Raw genomic sequence first — 13454 nt, forward strand, 5'->3', positions numbered from 1 at the left:
TGCATAACTCTTGCTTCCTTAGAAATAAGTCCTATAAAATCATAGGTTATTTGGAATATATTTAGTTTATAAACTACATTATGGACGTTTTGGTCATTTTACATTTATTCTTGGTGCCGTCCCTAAAAAAAACTCCATTAACTACCAAACTTGGATCGAGCTTTGGATATCTGAATTTCTCCAAATTTTCTCTGGTAGATCCATCTTTGAGTCTTTTTTTAGGAATAAAAAATAGTTTCATGAGATCTAGTTTGAAAGGGGTCTAATTTAAAGAAAAAACAAGGATTGTAAAATTTTGGGTTGTTATAGTCGGTTTAATTAAACGAGTCACGTCATCGTCTTCTTCTTCAGAAAGGGAAGAAGACGCACGCGCTCACTGCTCTTATGCTTGAAACTCAAACTCTATAGCTTAATATAATGACTTTTGGACACCGATTTCTTTACGTTACTTGAAGATCATGTTGCAAGGAAAATATAGGGACAAGATTCTTACCTTCTTGTGGACTATAACTCGAGATATAAGCCTCGAAAGTTTGCCGAAGCAAACCCATTCTAACTCTTTATTGGTTGGGGCAATTCTAACCGTATAACGCCTCAATTCCTTCGTAAGGTCTCTTCTTCTTCGGCTCAAGCTTACGAATTGGTTTTGGAAAGATGAATTTGCATGGATGCTCTAAAGCTCTAGAACCAAACTCTTGGTCTTTTACCCATTTTATATACATAAATGAAGCTCTTTAAGTAACTCGATAGGGACTTCCTCAACCCTCAACACCTTCATGAAACTTTCTCCTCACGGTGACATAAAGCTAATGGTATCCTTTCATTTGAGTTTTAAGGACTGTGAGTGAAGAATTGAAGTATCCCTCAACTTCGTTCAAATTCGGCCTAATATGAACTTCTTTCGATTACCATCGATCCTGACCTCCTTAGCCTTCGTAGTTTTCATGTAAATTCATCCTTCGCATCCTAGGAAATGATTTGGAGGGACGAATTTGCTCGTAGGCTTGAATATGACCCATGCATATGAGACGGTCTAGAATTTTTTTCGTAGCATGATGTTTTTCTTTAAGTAAGGATAAGGAAGTCTAGAATGATTGATGGTGTCTACTATGAAGGTCATGAGAAAATGCATCACACATAGCCAGCTTTCACATTTGGTACATTTTTGTTTTTTGTTTTGGTATGATTTGAGTTGAATAGATGTTAAGTTTTAAATTTGAGATTTATTTGAGGGTTTTTGTTTAAAATTTAAACCTTCTTACATGCTTCAATGTTTGTGATTTGATGTTTTTTTTTTTTCTCTTTTGTTTTCTTTTCTTTTATAGGATATGATGGAACATGTTATAAGACAAACTCTTCTTAAATTTTAGAGCATAATCTTTATTCTCGAGTTGACCAATAAAGATCAGATTTTTCTTTAGACTAGGAATATCCTATAAAGAGCTCCCTTAAATAAAAAAATCATTGAGTTTCTAGCCGTTTAGCTCCAAATATTATTTATATACCTCATCACGACCAGGTACATAAATAATAAGAGAGAGTAGTGAGGTTGCATGAGTTCATTTGTCTCTTTGAGTTTAATGTTTAATGCTTGTTTGGTTATGCTAAAATAACCTATTTGAACTAAATTTTGTTTGTACATATATTAACCACAAGTTTATTGTCTCTTATAGATAATGAATTTAGGAACTTAGGGAATGCAACCCAGGGTAGAAGCCAGGGTAGAAGGGCTACAACAAAGTTCGATCACACTCATAATTCATCATAGAGGGAAGCACGGAAAGATTATGTGGTCTCGCCACCTCTTAACATAGTGATATATCCATGGAATTCCTTTAGTCCCTGATCTAAGATGCAGGGGCAAACTAGGGGACGTGAGGCATGGGAGCAATATCAATATGTCCTATGAATCCTACTACCTTTGAAATTTGAGGATGTATGACCTACCCACATTCGATATGATGGCAGGCAATGTGAGTGAAGTAGAGTCTTGAGTCGAATCTATGGAGACCATATTTTGGTATATGAATTGTCTAGATTATCAGAAATTCCACTACGCCTTTTACATGTTGAAGGGAAAGACGTCCTTCTAGTGGAAGACAAAATGTTTCAAAATAATGGTGGAAAAGAAAATTGGAGTCCCTATAAAATGTTTAAGGACAGATAGAGGAGGAGAATTCAACTATGCAGAAGTCAATGATTGTTGCAAATAGCATGGAGTGAAGAGACAATTGACCACAACCAATACCCGAGTGGTCGAATGCAAAAATCGCACCATGCTGAACTTGGTAAGAGCTATACTAACGGAGAAGAAAATGCCTAAAAATTTTCGGGCTGAAGCAGTCATATGGGCAATTCACATTTTGAATCGATCACCCACTCTTGCAATAAAAGACATGACACCAGAAGAGGCTTGGAGCGGAGTGAAACCATCGGTAGATTACTTCCGAGTTTCTAGATGTTAGGGACATGTTCATATTCCAGATGCCAAGAGAAGCAAACTTGAAGATAAAAGTGTAACATGTGTTTTATTTGGAGTCAGCAGCGAATTCAAACATTATAGAATGTTTGATCCAACTAAAAATAAAATTATAGTAAGTCGTAATGTAGCTTTCGAGGAAGATCGTGAATGGGATTGAAAAAAATTTGAAGGTACAAGAAAATTGGACGGAAGAAAATATTGAAATTGATGAGAACACAGTTGAAGAAGAAGAAATCATGGAGGAAACGACTGAACCGGTTGCTAAAACAATTGAATCAGTTGCTCAAAACAATTTTTCAGTAGTTATTGCACCAGATTTAACAAGGGAGGGGAGAAATCGACGTCCACCTATATGGTTAGAAAAGTATAATTCTAATGAAGGTTCATCTAAAGAGGACGAAGAATATATGTCATTCTTGATGATTTCAGATCCTGTGAATTTTGAGGAAGCTGTCAAAAGCCGAAAATGGAGATTAGCTATGGATGAAGAAATCAAATTCATTGAAAAAATCAAACATGGAATTTGGTGGTTCTACCCGCTAGAGCAAAGAAAATAGGAGAGAAATGTTTTTATAAGACCAAGCTAAATGAATCTGAAGAAGTTGATAAATACAAAGCAAGATTGGTGGTAAAATGCTACACACAAGAGCATGGAATTGATTATACGAAAGTGTACGCACCTATGGCTAGGATAGATACGGTGAGAATGATCTTTTCTTTTGCAGCCCAAAAAGGTTGGAAACTCTATCAGTTATATGTCAAATTAGCTTTTCTATATGGCGAGTTAAAAAGAAGATATTTTTGTTGAACAACCAAAAGACTACGAGAAAAAGGGAAGTGAGGAGATGATGTACAAACTCCAAAAGGCTCTCTACAAACTAAAACAAACCCCTAGAACCTAGTTTAGTTTAATAGAATCCTACTTCATCAAGGAAGGATTCAAAAGAGGTTCTAGTGAGTAGACACTCTTCATCATGAAGAAGGGAGAAAAAATCTTATTGTAAGCATTTATGTTGATGATCTTTCATTTACTGGAGATGATGAAAAATTATTGGAGGAATTTAAACGTTCCATGAAGAAAGAGTTTGATATGACTGACTTAGGTTAGATGAGATTTTTACACAGTATAGAAGTAATACAAAGATAGGATATTTTTATATTTTCAAGGAAGTATGTTGTTGAAGTTTTAAATCAATTTGGCACAGAGAATTACAATTCTGTTTGTAGTCCCATGGTTCAAGGACAGAAAATTTGCATAACTTTTTATAGACAAATAGTGGAAAGTCTGATGTATCTCATAGCTTCTTGTCCTAATTTCATGTTTGTTGTAAGTTTGATTAGTCGTTTTATGGTACGTCCAATACGACAACATTTTGCAGTAGCTAAAAGGGTTTTAAGGTACTTTAGATTATGGTGTATTTTATAGAAAGAGAGAAGTTAGTAATTTAATTGGACTTACTGATAGTGACTATGCTAGAGACATGGAAGATAGCAAGAGTACTTTAGGCTATGTGTTTATGATGAGTGGAGGAGCTAGAGGATACTCAAAGAGATTGGTCACTCTCAAATAGAAGGAATGAAGCTAATGTGTGATAATACCTCAACTATTAAGCTATCCAAAAATTCAATTCTACACGAACGTTTCAAACACATAAGAGTAAGATTTCACTTTCTTAGAGATCTTACGAAAGAAGAACCATTTATTTATTATTTCTTAGAGATCTTACAAAGCCTCTCAAATTAGGAGCATTTCAGAAGGTGCCTGAAGAATTTGGTGTGTAGAGTTTTTATAAGAACTAATTCTTGACAAAGAAGAATAAGTTAAAGGAGGGATTGTTAGAAGAATTTGATTATGTCAAATAAGTTTAAATAAAAATTGTTTATTTTCAGATAGTTAGAGTATTTTTAGCGTTTAACTACTTTGCAATATTTATGGTTAGTTTTTGTTTCTCCGGTTATTTTTACTAAAAGCCAAGTTTAGTATGGAATAATATCGTCACTTCAAACTCCAATTCTGTATGTTTCTGACTTAGTCATTCTTCTGTCAATACCTTACATAGCGCGTAGCGCATTAGGAACAATGGACGAACGAAAGGTAAGACCAAAGTGGAGTGTTTCACTCAACATAGCGAAGAGTACGTTTGACAGCAAGAAAGTGATCTGCAATAAGGGCATGCAAAAATTGACTGACAAAGTTGAAAGTATGGGCAATGTCTAGACGTGTAATAGTCAAGTACTAAAGGGCATCAACAAGAGATCGATAGATAGTAAGATCAGAGAAAGGAGAACCATTAGCAGTTAGGTGTTGTAAAATAACCATGGGGGTGTGGAATGGTTTGCTATCGAACAACTGAGCACGAGTAAGAATATCTCGAGCATATTTTAATTGACTAATAAAGAGACCATCAGAAGTGGGTGAAACTTCAAGACTAAGAAAGTAACTAAGAGAACCCAAATCCTTGGTAGCAAACTTAGAATGAAGCTTGCAAGTAAAGCTGTCAAGAAGAGATGGGTTATTGCCGGTAACAATAATTTCATCAACATAAAGAAGCAGATAGATAAGATTAGATTGCTGATGAAAGACAAAAAGGGACGTGTCAATGCGACTGCAAGAAAAACCAAGTAGAAAAAGAAATGAGCTAAAACGCTGAAATCTGACACGAGGAGCTTTCTTTAAGCCATAAGAGGCTTTCTTTAATAGGCAGACATGAGTGGGAAATCGAGGATCAATATACCCAAGAGATTGTTCCATATGAACATGTTCAATAAGAGTATCATTGAGGAAAGCATTTTTGACATCCAGTTGCCGAAGAAGCCATTTATTTGTGACAACAAAAGAAAGCACAACACGACAGTAGTAGCTTTGACGACTGGACTGAAAGTGTCAGTGTAGTCGAGACCAAGAACCTGAGTATAACCTTTGGCAACAAGACAAACCTTGAAACGCTCGACAGATCCATCAGAAAAATATTTAATGTGAAACAGCCATTTAGTCAGACGATGTTGGTGTTGGCAAGGCGAGGAACTAAAGTCCAAGTGTCATTTTGTTGTAAAGCTCGAATTTCTTCATCCATGGCAGCAACCCAATTAGGATTCTTCGCAGTAGATTTTCATCCTCTTGGCTCAGTGGATGCAAGAAGAGCCTAAAGAAGTCTAGATGAGCCCAAAATACCAAGATTTCCTGGATGATAAGTCTTGAAGATACTAGTTTTGGCTCGTGTGATCATAAGATGAGAGCCTAAAGAAGAAGAGGAATCAGCAGCAGGTTCAATAGAGGGCAGATCAGAAGTAGAGGGTGACAGAGAGGAACTTGCAAGAGAAGTATCATCTACACAAACTCATTCACAAGGTCAGAATAAATATCACACGGAGATGAGCTGGATCGAGGAATGTGTGGTGAAGAAGTGGTAGGGGGGATAGATCAATATGGTAAAGATGCGGTTCCAAGAAATTTAAAATAGGAAGAGAGAAAAGAGGTTGGGCCTGGGAGCTAGGGACAACAGGAAAGTGACTTTCATCAAATTGAGCATGGGGAGTGATGTATAGCTTAGTGGTGGTGAGATCAAGACAAAAAAAACTCTTTATGAGAGAGACTATAACAACAGAAATGCAAGAAATTCTGCGGAGAGAAAGTTTGTTAGACATATAATCACATAAGCAAGGATAAACACGACAACCAAAGGGATAGAAATTGTCATAATGCGGAGAGTAGCAGTAGAGGAGTTCAAAGAGTGACTTACCTCCAAGAAGTGGAGTAGGCAACTGCTTGATAATATAAGCTGTAGTGCTAAAGGCGTCAACCTAGAAACGAGGATAAAGATGAGAGTGAAAGAGAAGAGTTAAGTCAGTCTCAGTCACATGACGATGTTTTCTCTCAACACGACCATTTTGAGCAGGTGTATATGGACAAGAGAGTTGACGGTGGATGTCAGAAGGACGTAAGTGAGTTTTGAAACAAGTACTAGTAAATTTAGAACTTCCAATGCTTTGAAAAACCATGATATGAGCAGAATGTTGATTTTCCACACATTGTTGACATGGAAGAAAATATCAAAGAAATCAGATTTAAATTTTAAAGGGTAAATCCAAGTAAATGTTAAAATAACACTCATGAATCTGTGAAGTAATTTCACACTCACTAACAATCGAACGCTCTGATACCAATTTGTTAAAATAACACTCACAAATCTGTGAAGTAATCTCACACTCACTAACAATCGAACGCTTCGATACCACTTTGTAAAAGTACTACTCGCGTACTTGTGAAGGAGATGTTGAGAGGGGAGAAACAAGGAGACAAAGAATTCTGGAAAAACCTTTTCCTATTGCACTACACTTCTTTAAATCATTATTTTTCTTTTTGTCTTGCTCTCTTTGCTTTTGCTCTTGCTCTCCTTTTACGATGAAAAACAATCTAATTTATAGGCTTTCTAAAAGTTAAATATGGCCATCACAATGCCACCATTTTCTAACCTATAAACCACTATTCCTAAAATAAATCTTGACCTTTCATTTTTTTTTTCTTTATGACTTTTCCCTTTGAATTTTTGCACCCACTAAAATTAACTAAAAATTATGTTTAAGTTTATTTTAGGCAAAAACTAATCTTCATCATTTAAGTTTATTCCAATCAAACTCCCCCATAAACTTAAATGCTCTTATCATCTGTCATGCCAATCATCTTCTTGTATTTGTTGAAAAGTACTTTCGGTAGCGGTTTTATAAAGATGTCCGCAACTTGATCCTGACTTGCCACATGTAGCAATTCCACGCTTCCTTCCTTCACATGATCTCGGATAAAATGAAATCAAACGTCAATGTGTTTGCTTCTTTCATGGTTCACTGGGTTCTTGAACAACTCAATTGCTCATTTGTTGTCAACTTGTATTACGGTTGCACCTCGTTGCTTTAGCTCCATCTTACTCAACAAATTTCTAAGTCCTATTGCGTGACACACACACCAAGATGCTGCTACATACTCAGCTTCACACGTCGAGAGTGTCACAATCGGTTGTTTCTTTGAAAGTCAAGTAAATGTTGTGTTGTCCATGAAGAATACATAACCCGATGTACTTTTTCGATCGTCTATGTCTCCGCACCAATCACTATTAGAGTAACCAACTAACTTGTAATCTTCTGTTTTCGAGTAGAATAACCCAAGTGACACCGTTCCTTGGATGTATCGTAGGACTCGCTTCAACGCCTTCCAATGTAAAATAAATTGACTCTCCATGAACCGACTTATTATGCCAACACTTAATGAAAGATCTAACCTTGTACATGTAAGATAGCGAAGGCTTCCTACTAGGCTCCAATACCTATTTGCATCTACTCGTTCTCCTTCATCGTACTTTGAGAGTTTTGCACCTGGTTCCATTGGTGTTGATACCGGGTTGCAGTTTCCCATCTTGTACTTCTTCAAGATCTTCTTTGCATATTTCTCCTGTGATAAAAATACCTGTCTCTCCTTGTTTAACCTCCAAACCAAGGAAAAACTTCAATAAGCCCAAGTCTATCATCTCAAATTCTCGTGTCATTGTGCTTTTGAACTCTTCTATCATTTCATCGTTGTTGCCTGAGAAGATGAAGTCATCGACATAAAGAGCGACAAGTATCACATTACCTCCACTCTTCTTTGTGTAAAGTGCATGTTCGTGGGGACATTGCTTGTACCTGTCCTCCTTGAAGTATGTATCGATACGTGTATTCCATGCTGTCGGTGCTTGTTTCAACCCGTAAAGCGCCTTCTTCAATTTTAGTACCTTCTTCTCTTCTCCAATTTTCATGTACCAAGGAGGTTGTTCGAGGTATACCTCTTCTTCAACCACACCATTCAAGAATGATGACTTGACATCCATTTGAAAAATCAGTCACTTGAATTGAACTATTTGAAAAATGAGCAATCGGATTATCTCCATTCTAGCGACAGGAGCAAACACTTCACATAGTCAATTCCCGCCTTTTACTTGTATCCCTTCGCAACAAGTCGCGCCTTGTACCGCTCAATCTTGCCTTGAGCATTCATCCTTTTCTTGAATACCCACTTCACACCTATGGGCTGACTTCCTTCTGATAATTCTGTCACCTCCCATGTATTGTTGCGATGAATCGCTTTAATCTCCTCATCCATCGCAGTTTGCCACTTCGTGTCTCGCACCGCCTCTTCAAAGCCGATATTTTCAGCATCTGCCAGAAGAGATACAAGGTGTACCTCATTTGTTGAGTCATACAAATCTCGCAAACTTCACATTTTGAGTTGTCGTGGTTCATCTTCATCATCGGAAATTTTCGAGTCTGTTGGTGCACTTGTTGGTGCAGCGATTAATGATTTTCCAACTTTGATATTGACATCCGTCAAGTTGTTCCAATCTCATTCACTTGCTTTATTTACTCACACATCGTGACTCACTATCACCATCTTGCTTATCGGGTCAAGTAGTTTGTATCATTTTGTCTTCTCATCATATCCAATAAAGATATACCTTTTGCTTTTGTCTTCAAGCTTCGTTCTTCGTTGATTCGGTATGTGAGCATAAGCTGTTAGATAAAGCCTGAGTTTTTCATTTTTCCTTATTTAGATTCACACGATTTCAGAATACCTCCGTTTGACCGTTTGACAAACACGTCGAATGGATCACCAAAGTTTTAGACGACAATTTTGTAGGGAGTGGCACAGATTTAGTTGGCCACTCTCCAGCCATTTTTAGGATAAATAGAAAATCTGTTTAGAATATCAAACAACCTGATTTTAAGCACAGTCAAAATTTGAGCCTTTCTCTCTCTTTGTTATTTTTACAGCATTTTATTTTTCTTCCAACAACCTCTTGTCGAAGATTTCCTCTCACCGAGACGAAGGGATTTCCTGGCTGATTATCGAAATCCAACATAAGCCACACTACTGAACACTTTGAGATGAGAGATTGTAGGCTTTTGTCCGCTCCAAGCCTCTTGTGGTATTTGATCATCTAGTTTCGCATGTGGACATCGATTTTGTACGTAGATGGCGCATTGCACGGCTTTTGCCCAAAATTCCTTCGGCATCCTTTTACTCTTGAGCATTGATCGAACCATGTCGAGAATGGTCCTGTTCTTTCTCTCGGCCACACCATTTTGTTGAGGGGTGTACGTTGCGGTTAGAAATCGCCTTATACCTTGCTCCTTGCAATACTCCATGAAAGCCGTCGAAGTATACTTGCCACCTTTTTCGGATATTACAGCTTTGATGTGTTTACTAGTTTCCTTCTCCACCATTACTTTGAACTTTTTGAACACCTCGAATGCCTCAAGTTTTCCTTTCAGAAAGTAAGCCCAAGTTTTCCGTGAGTAATCATCAATAAAGAAAATGAAATATCTCTTTTCACTGAAGGACTCGGGGGTAATTGGTCCACATATATTTGTATGGATCAACTTGAGAGGTTGTTTAGCCCAAAATTCAGCCTTCTTTTGAATTGAGGTTCTCGCATGCTTGCTGAGCACGCATTCTTCACAAAATTTTCCTTCAAAATCCATGTTTGGTAGCCCATGTACCATATTCTTTTTCGCTAACTCCTTTAGGCCACCATGATGTAGGTGACCAAAGTGGAGATGCCACAGTGATGCCTTGTCTTCTACGTCGACTTGCAAACACTTTTCTCGTATGCTTCTTAAGTTCAGTTTGTACATCCGATTTCTTCCTATCTTGACTTGAGCAACCAAACGCCCTTGCTTATCCTTCAGGTGTAGCATGCGGTCCTTTAAGAATATCGAGTAACCTTTCTCTATGAGTTGTCCCATACTCAATATGTTGATCTTGAGGTCTGGTACGTAATAAACACCTTGGATTGACCTCATTACACCATCCTTTTGCAAGAAATGTATCATTCCTCTGCCTTTGACCTCCACCTTTGACGCATCTCCAAATGACACATGACCAACTTCAATCTTTTGCATCTCTTTGAATAGGTACTCGTGACCGCACATATGGTTGCGTGCCCCTGAGTCGAGGTACCATAGAGTGTCGTTGATGTTCTCTTCATCTTGAGCCATCAAGAGAAGACCTTCATTTGTTACGTCTTCCAAGGTTAGGTTGGTTGCTCCTTCCACCCTTTTTCTGTCTCGACAATCTTTTGCAACGTGCCCCATTCTGCCACAATTGTAACATTTTTCGGAGTTACAATCATTGACATAGTGACCATATTTTTGACATCTATAACACTAGATGTTTGATCAGCCGCCTCTTCCTCGACTACATCCTCTTCCACGCCAATTTGCTTGACTGGACTGTCTCTTCTCCTTATAACATCCTTCATTGCTGCTGCCTAGACCACCTCGACCATTTTCGCGACTTCCACGACCTCTACCTTGAATATTTTGAGAGTAGAGTACCTTTTCATCTTTTATTGATGCTTTGGTTTGAAGCGCTTGATCGAGTGTCTCCTCCTTCTTCTTCTTACGTTGCTCGTGTGCCTCGAGAAAACTAGCGAGCTCATTGACCGTGAACTTCGCTAGGTCCTTCGATTCTTCTATAGCACATACAACGTTCTCCAAGTTGTCAGTTAATGACCTCAAGATCTTCTCTACAACCCGTGTCTCGGGTAACATTTCTCCGTTTCGATTTAGTTGATTTGCCACGGTCTGTACGCGCGTAATGTAGTCAGATACATTTTTTGACTCCTTCATCTTCATGCTCTTCAACTCTCCCCCTCGCCATGTAGTCAGATACATTTTCTGACTCCTTCATCTTCATATCATCCAACTCGCTTCATCTTCATGCTCTCCAACTCTCCAACTCGCCATGTATAATGTTGCCTTAACGCCTTATTTTGCACTGCTGTATAACCCCCATGGTATCCTTCGGTTCTTCGAAACCTTCTTCGATCACCTCTCACGCATCTTGAGAAAGAGAAGAGCTTTCATTTGGATGCTCCAATTCTCGTAGTTCGTCTGTTAGGAATCACGGCGCAACACAATGGTATGATATTGTCCACTTAGAGCATAAGCTCTCATGGCTTTGCTTTGGGCTTCCCCAAAAGGCATCATACCAATGGAGATAGTATTCCTCACTTAAAAGCCCATGATCTTCCACTAAATTAACCAATGTGAGACTCACTCCCACTAATCCTCCACATCGTTTTCGTTAATCGTGGTAGCGGCATTTGACCCATCATGTTTGCCATCGGCTCTGATACCAATTTGTTAAAATAACACTCACGAATCTGTGAAGTAATCTCACACTCACTAACAATCGAACGCTCCGATACCTATTTGTGAAAGTACTACTCGCATACTTGTGAAGGAGAAGTCGAGAGGGGAGAGACAAGGAGACAAAGAATTCTAAAAAAACCTTTTCATTTTTCTATTGCACTATACTTCTTTAACTCACTATTTTTCTTTTTGGCTTGCTCTCTTTGCTCTTGCTCTTACAATGAAAAACAAACTAATTTATAGGCTTTCTAAAAGCTAAATATGGCCAACAGAATGCCACTCTTTTCTAACCCATAAACCCACGGTTCCTAAAATAAATCTAGGCCTTTCATTTTTTTTTTCTTTTGGCCTTACTTAATTTATGCACCCACTAAAAGTTTATTTTAGGCAAAAACTAATCTTCATCATTTAAGTTTATTCCAACAGTAAATCGAGAATAATCATCAATAAAAGTAATATTGTAAAGAAAATTCGAATTGAATTTGACAAGGGAAGGATCCCAAAGATCACAATGAATAAGATCTATGACACGTTCATTGCGAGAATAAGGCAATCAATGTTTTTTTGCAAGCTGAATGGTACTACATGGTGATGAAGAAGACAGTAAAGATATAAGAAAAAGATGACATCTTTTATTTTAAAAAATAAATAATAGAATAATTCACATGACCTAGGTGAACATGTCATAAATCATATGAAACACATCAAAATTTGTTTCTTAGGACAAAAATAAAGGCAGAGTTGTCGCGCTCCAGCACATATAACCCTCCATCCCTTTTACCGATTGCCACCACCCTTCCTGTTTGACGACTCTGGATGGTAAGAAAATTATTAGTAAATGTAACAGAGAGAGGAAAATCAAACGTTAATTTACCCTTCCTGTTTGAAAATTCTAGATAGTAAGAAGATTATTAGTAAATGTAATGGAGAGAGAGAATTCAAACGTTAATGTACTAATTGAAAGAAGATTTTTAGTGAGATGCGGGACAACCAAGCCATCTAATAAGTGAATATTTAGAATAGGAGAAAAGAGTACGAGTGTGGGTAATTGGTAGGTATGCACCATTTCCTACTATCATAGAGTCCTTACCCTTATAATTTTTAGACGGATCCAAAATAGATGGATAGACAGTCATATGGGCTGAAGCCGTAGTGTCCAAAAATAGTAGCCTTGGGTCCAACAATAGAACAAGACGTGTTGAAGGATTCAGCAAGGTGAGCATGAGCAGAATCAAGCAAAACGTACCGTTGGTTGCAGCGGTCAACATAATGGCCATTAGTGCGGCATATTAGTGAGGTGATCGATGTCCCTAATTTGAGTGGGTTCGGTTATCGGTTGAAAGAGTTGTGGGAATGAAAATGACCTCGTTGGTTGCTAAAGGAAGCAGGGTGACTTCCATGGGTGCGACCACAATTAGTGGTTGTGAATGTTGTAGGAGTGGAGTTAGACGACTTAAGGGAGCGCTGAAATAACTCAAAACTTTCAGCTTTAGAAAAAAAATCTGCAAAACAAGGGAGAGGGGTGGGGGGCACCTGAGTAGTAGAAAAAGTTAAAAAGTTGGTGTCGAGTCCATGAAGGAACCAATGCACTTTATCAATGTCCTCGACGGGTCTGTCAATGGCATGAAGTTGGTTATAGATTGTTTTGAAGGTACGGGCATACTCAGTAACAGATTTGGTGTCGTGTTTCATCAGCTGCAAGTCATCATTGAGTATCAGTTCACAGGCTTTCGAATGATGGCTGAACATAGTCTCCAATGTGAGCCAAACGTCACATGTAGTGGAGAGA

This window comes from Cucurbita pepo, chromosome 11 (assembly GCF_057944985.1).
Source record: "Cucurbita pepo subsp. pepo isolate OVF chromosome 11, ASM5794498v1, whole genome shotgun sequence".
Taxonomy (NCBI): domain Eukaryota; kingdom Viridiplantae; phylum Streptophyta; class Magnoliopsida; order Cucurbitales; family Cucurbitaceae; genus Cucurbita; species Cucurbita pepo.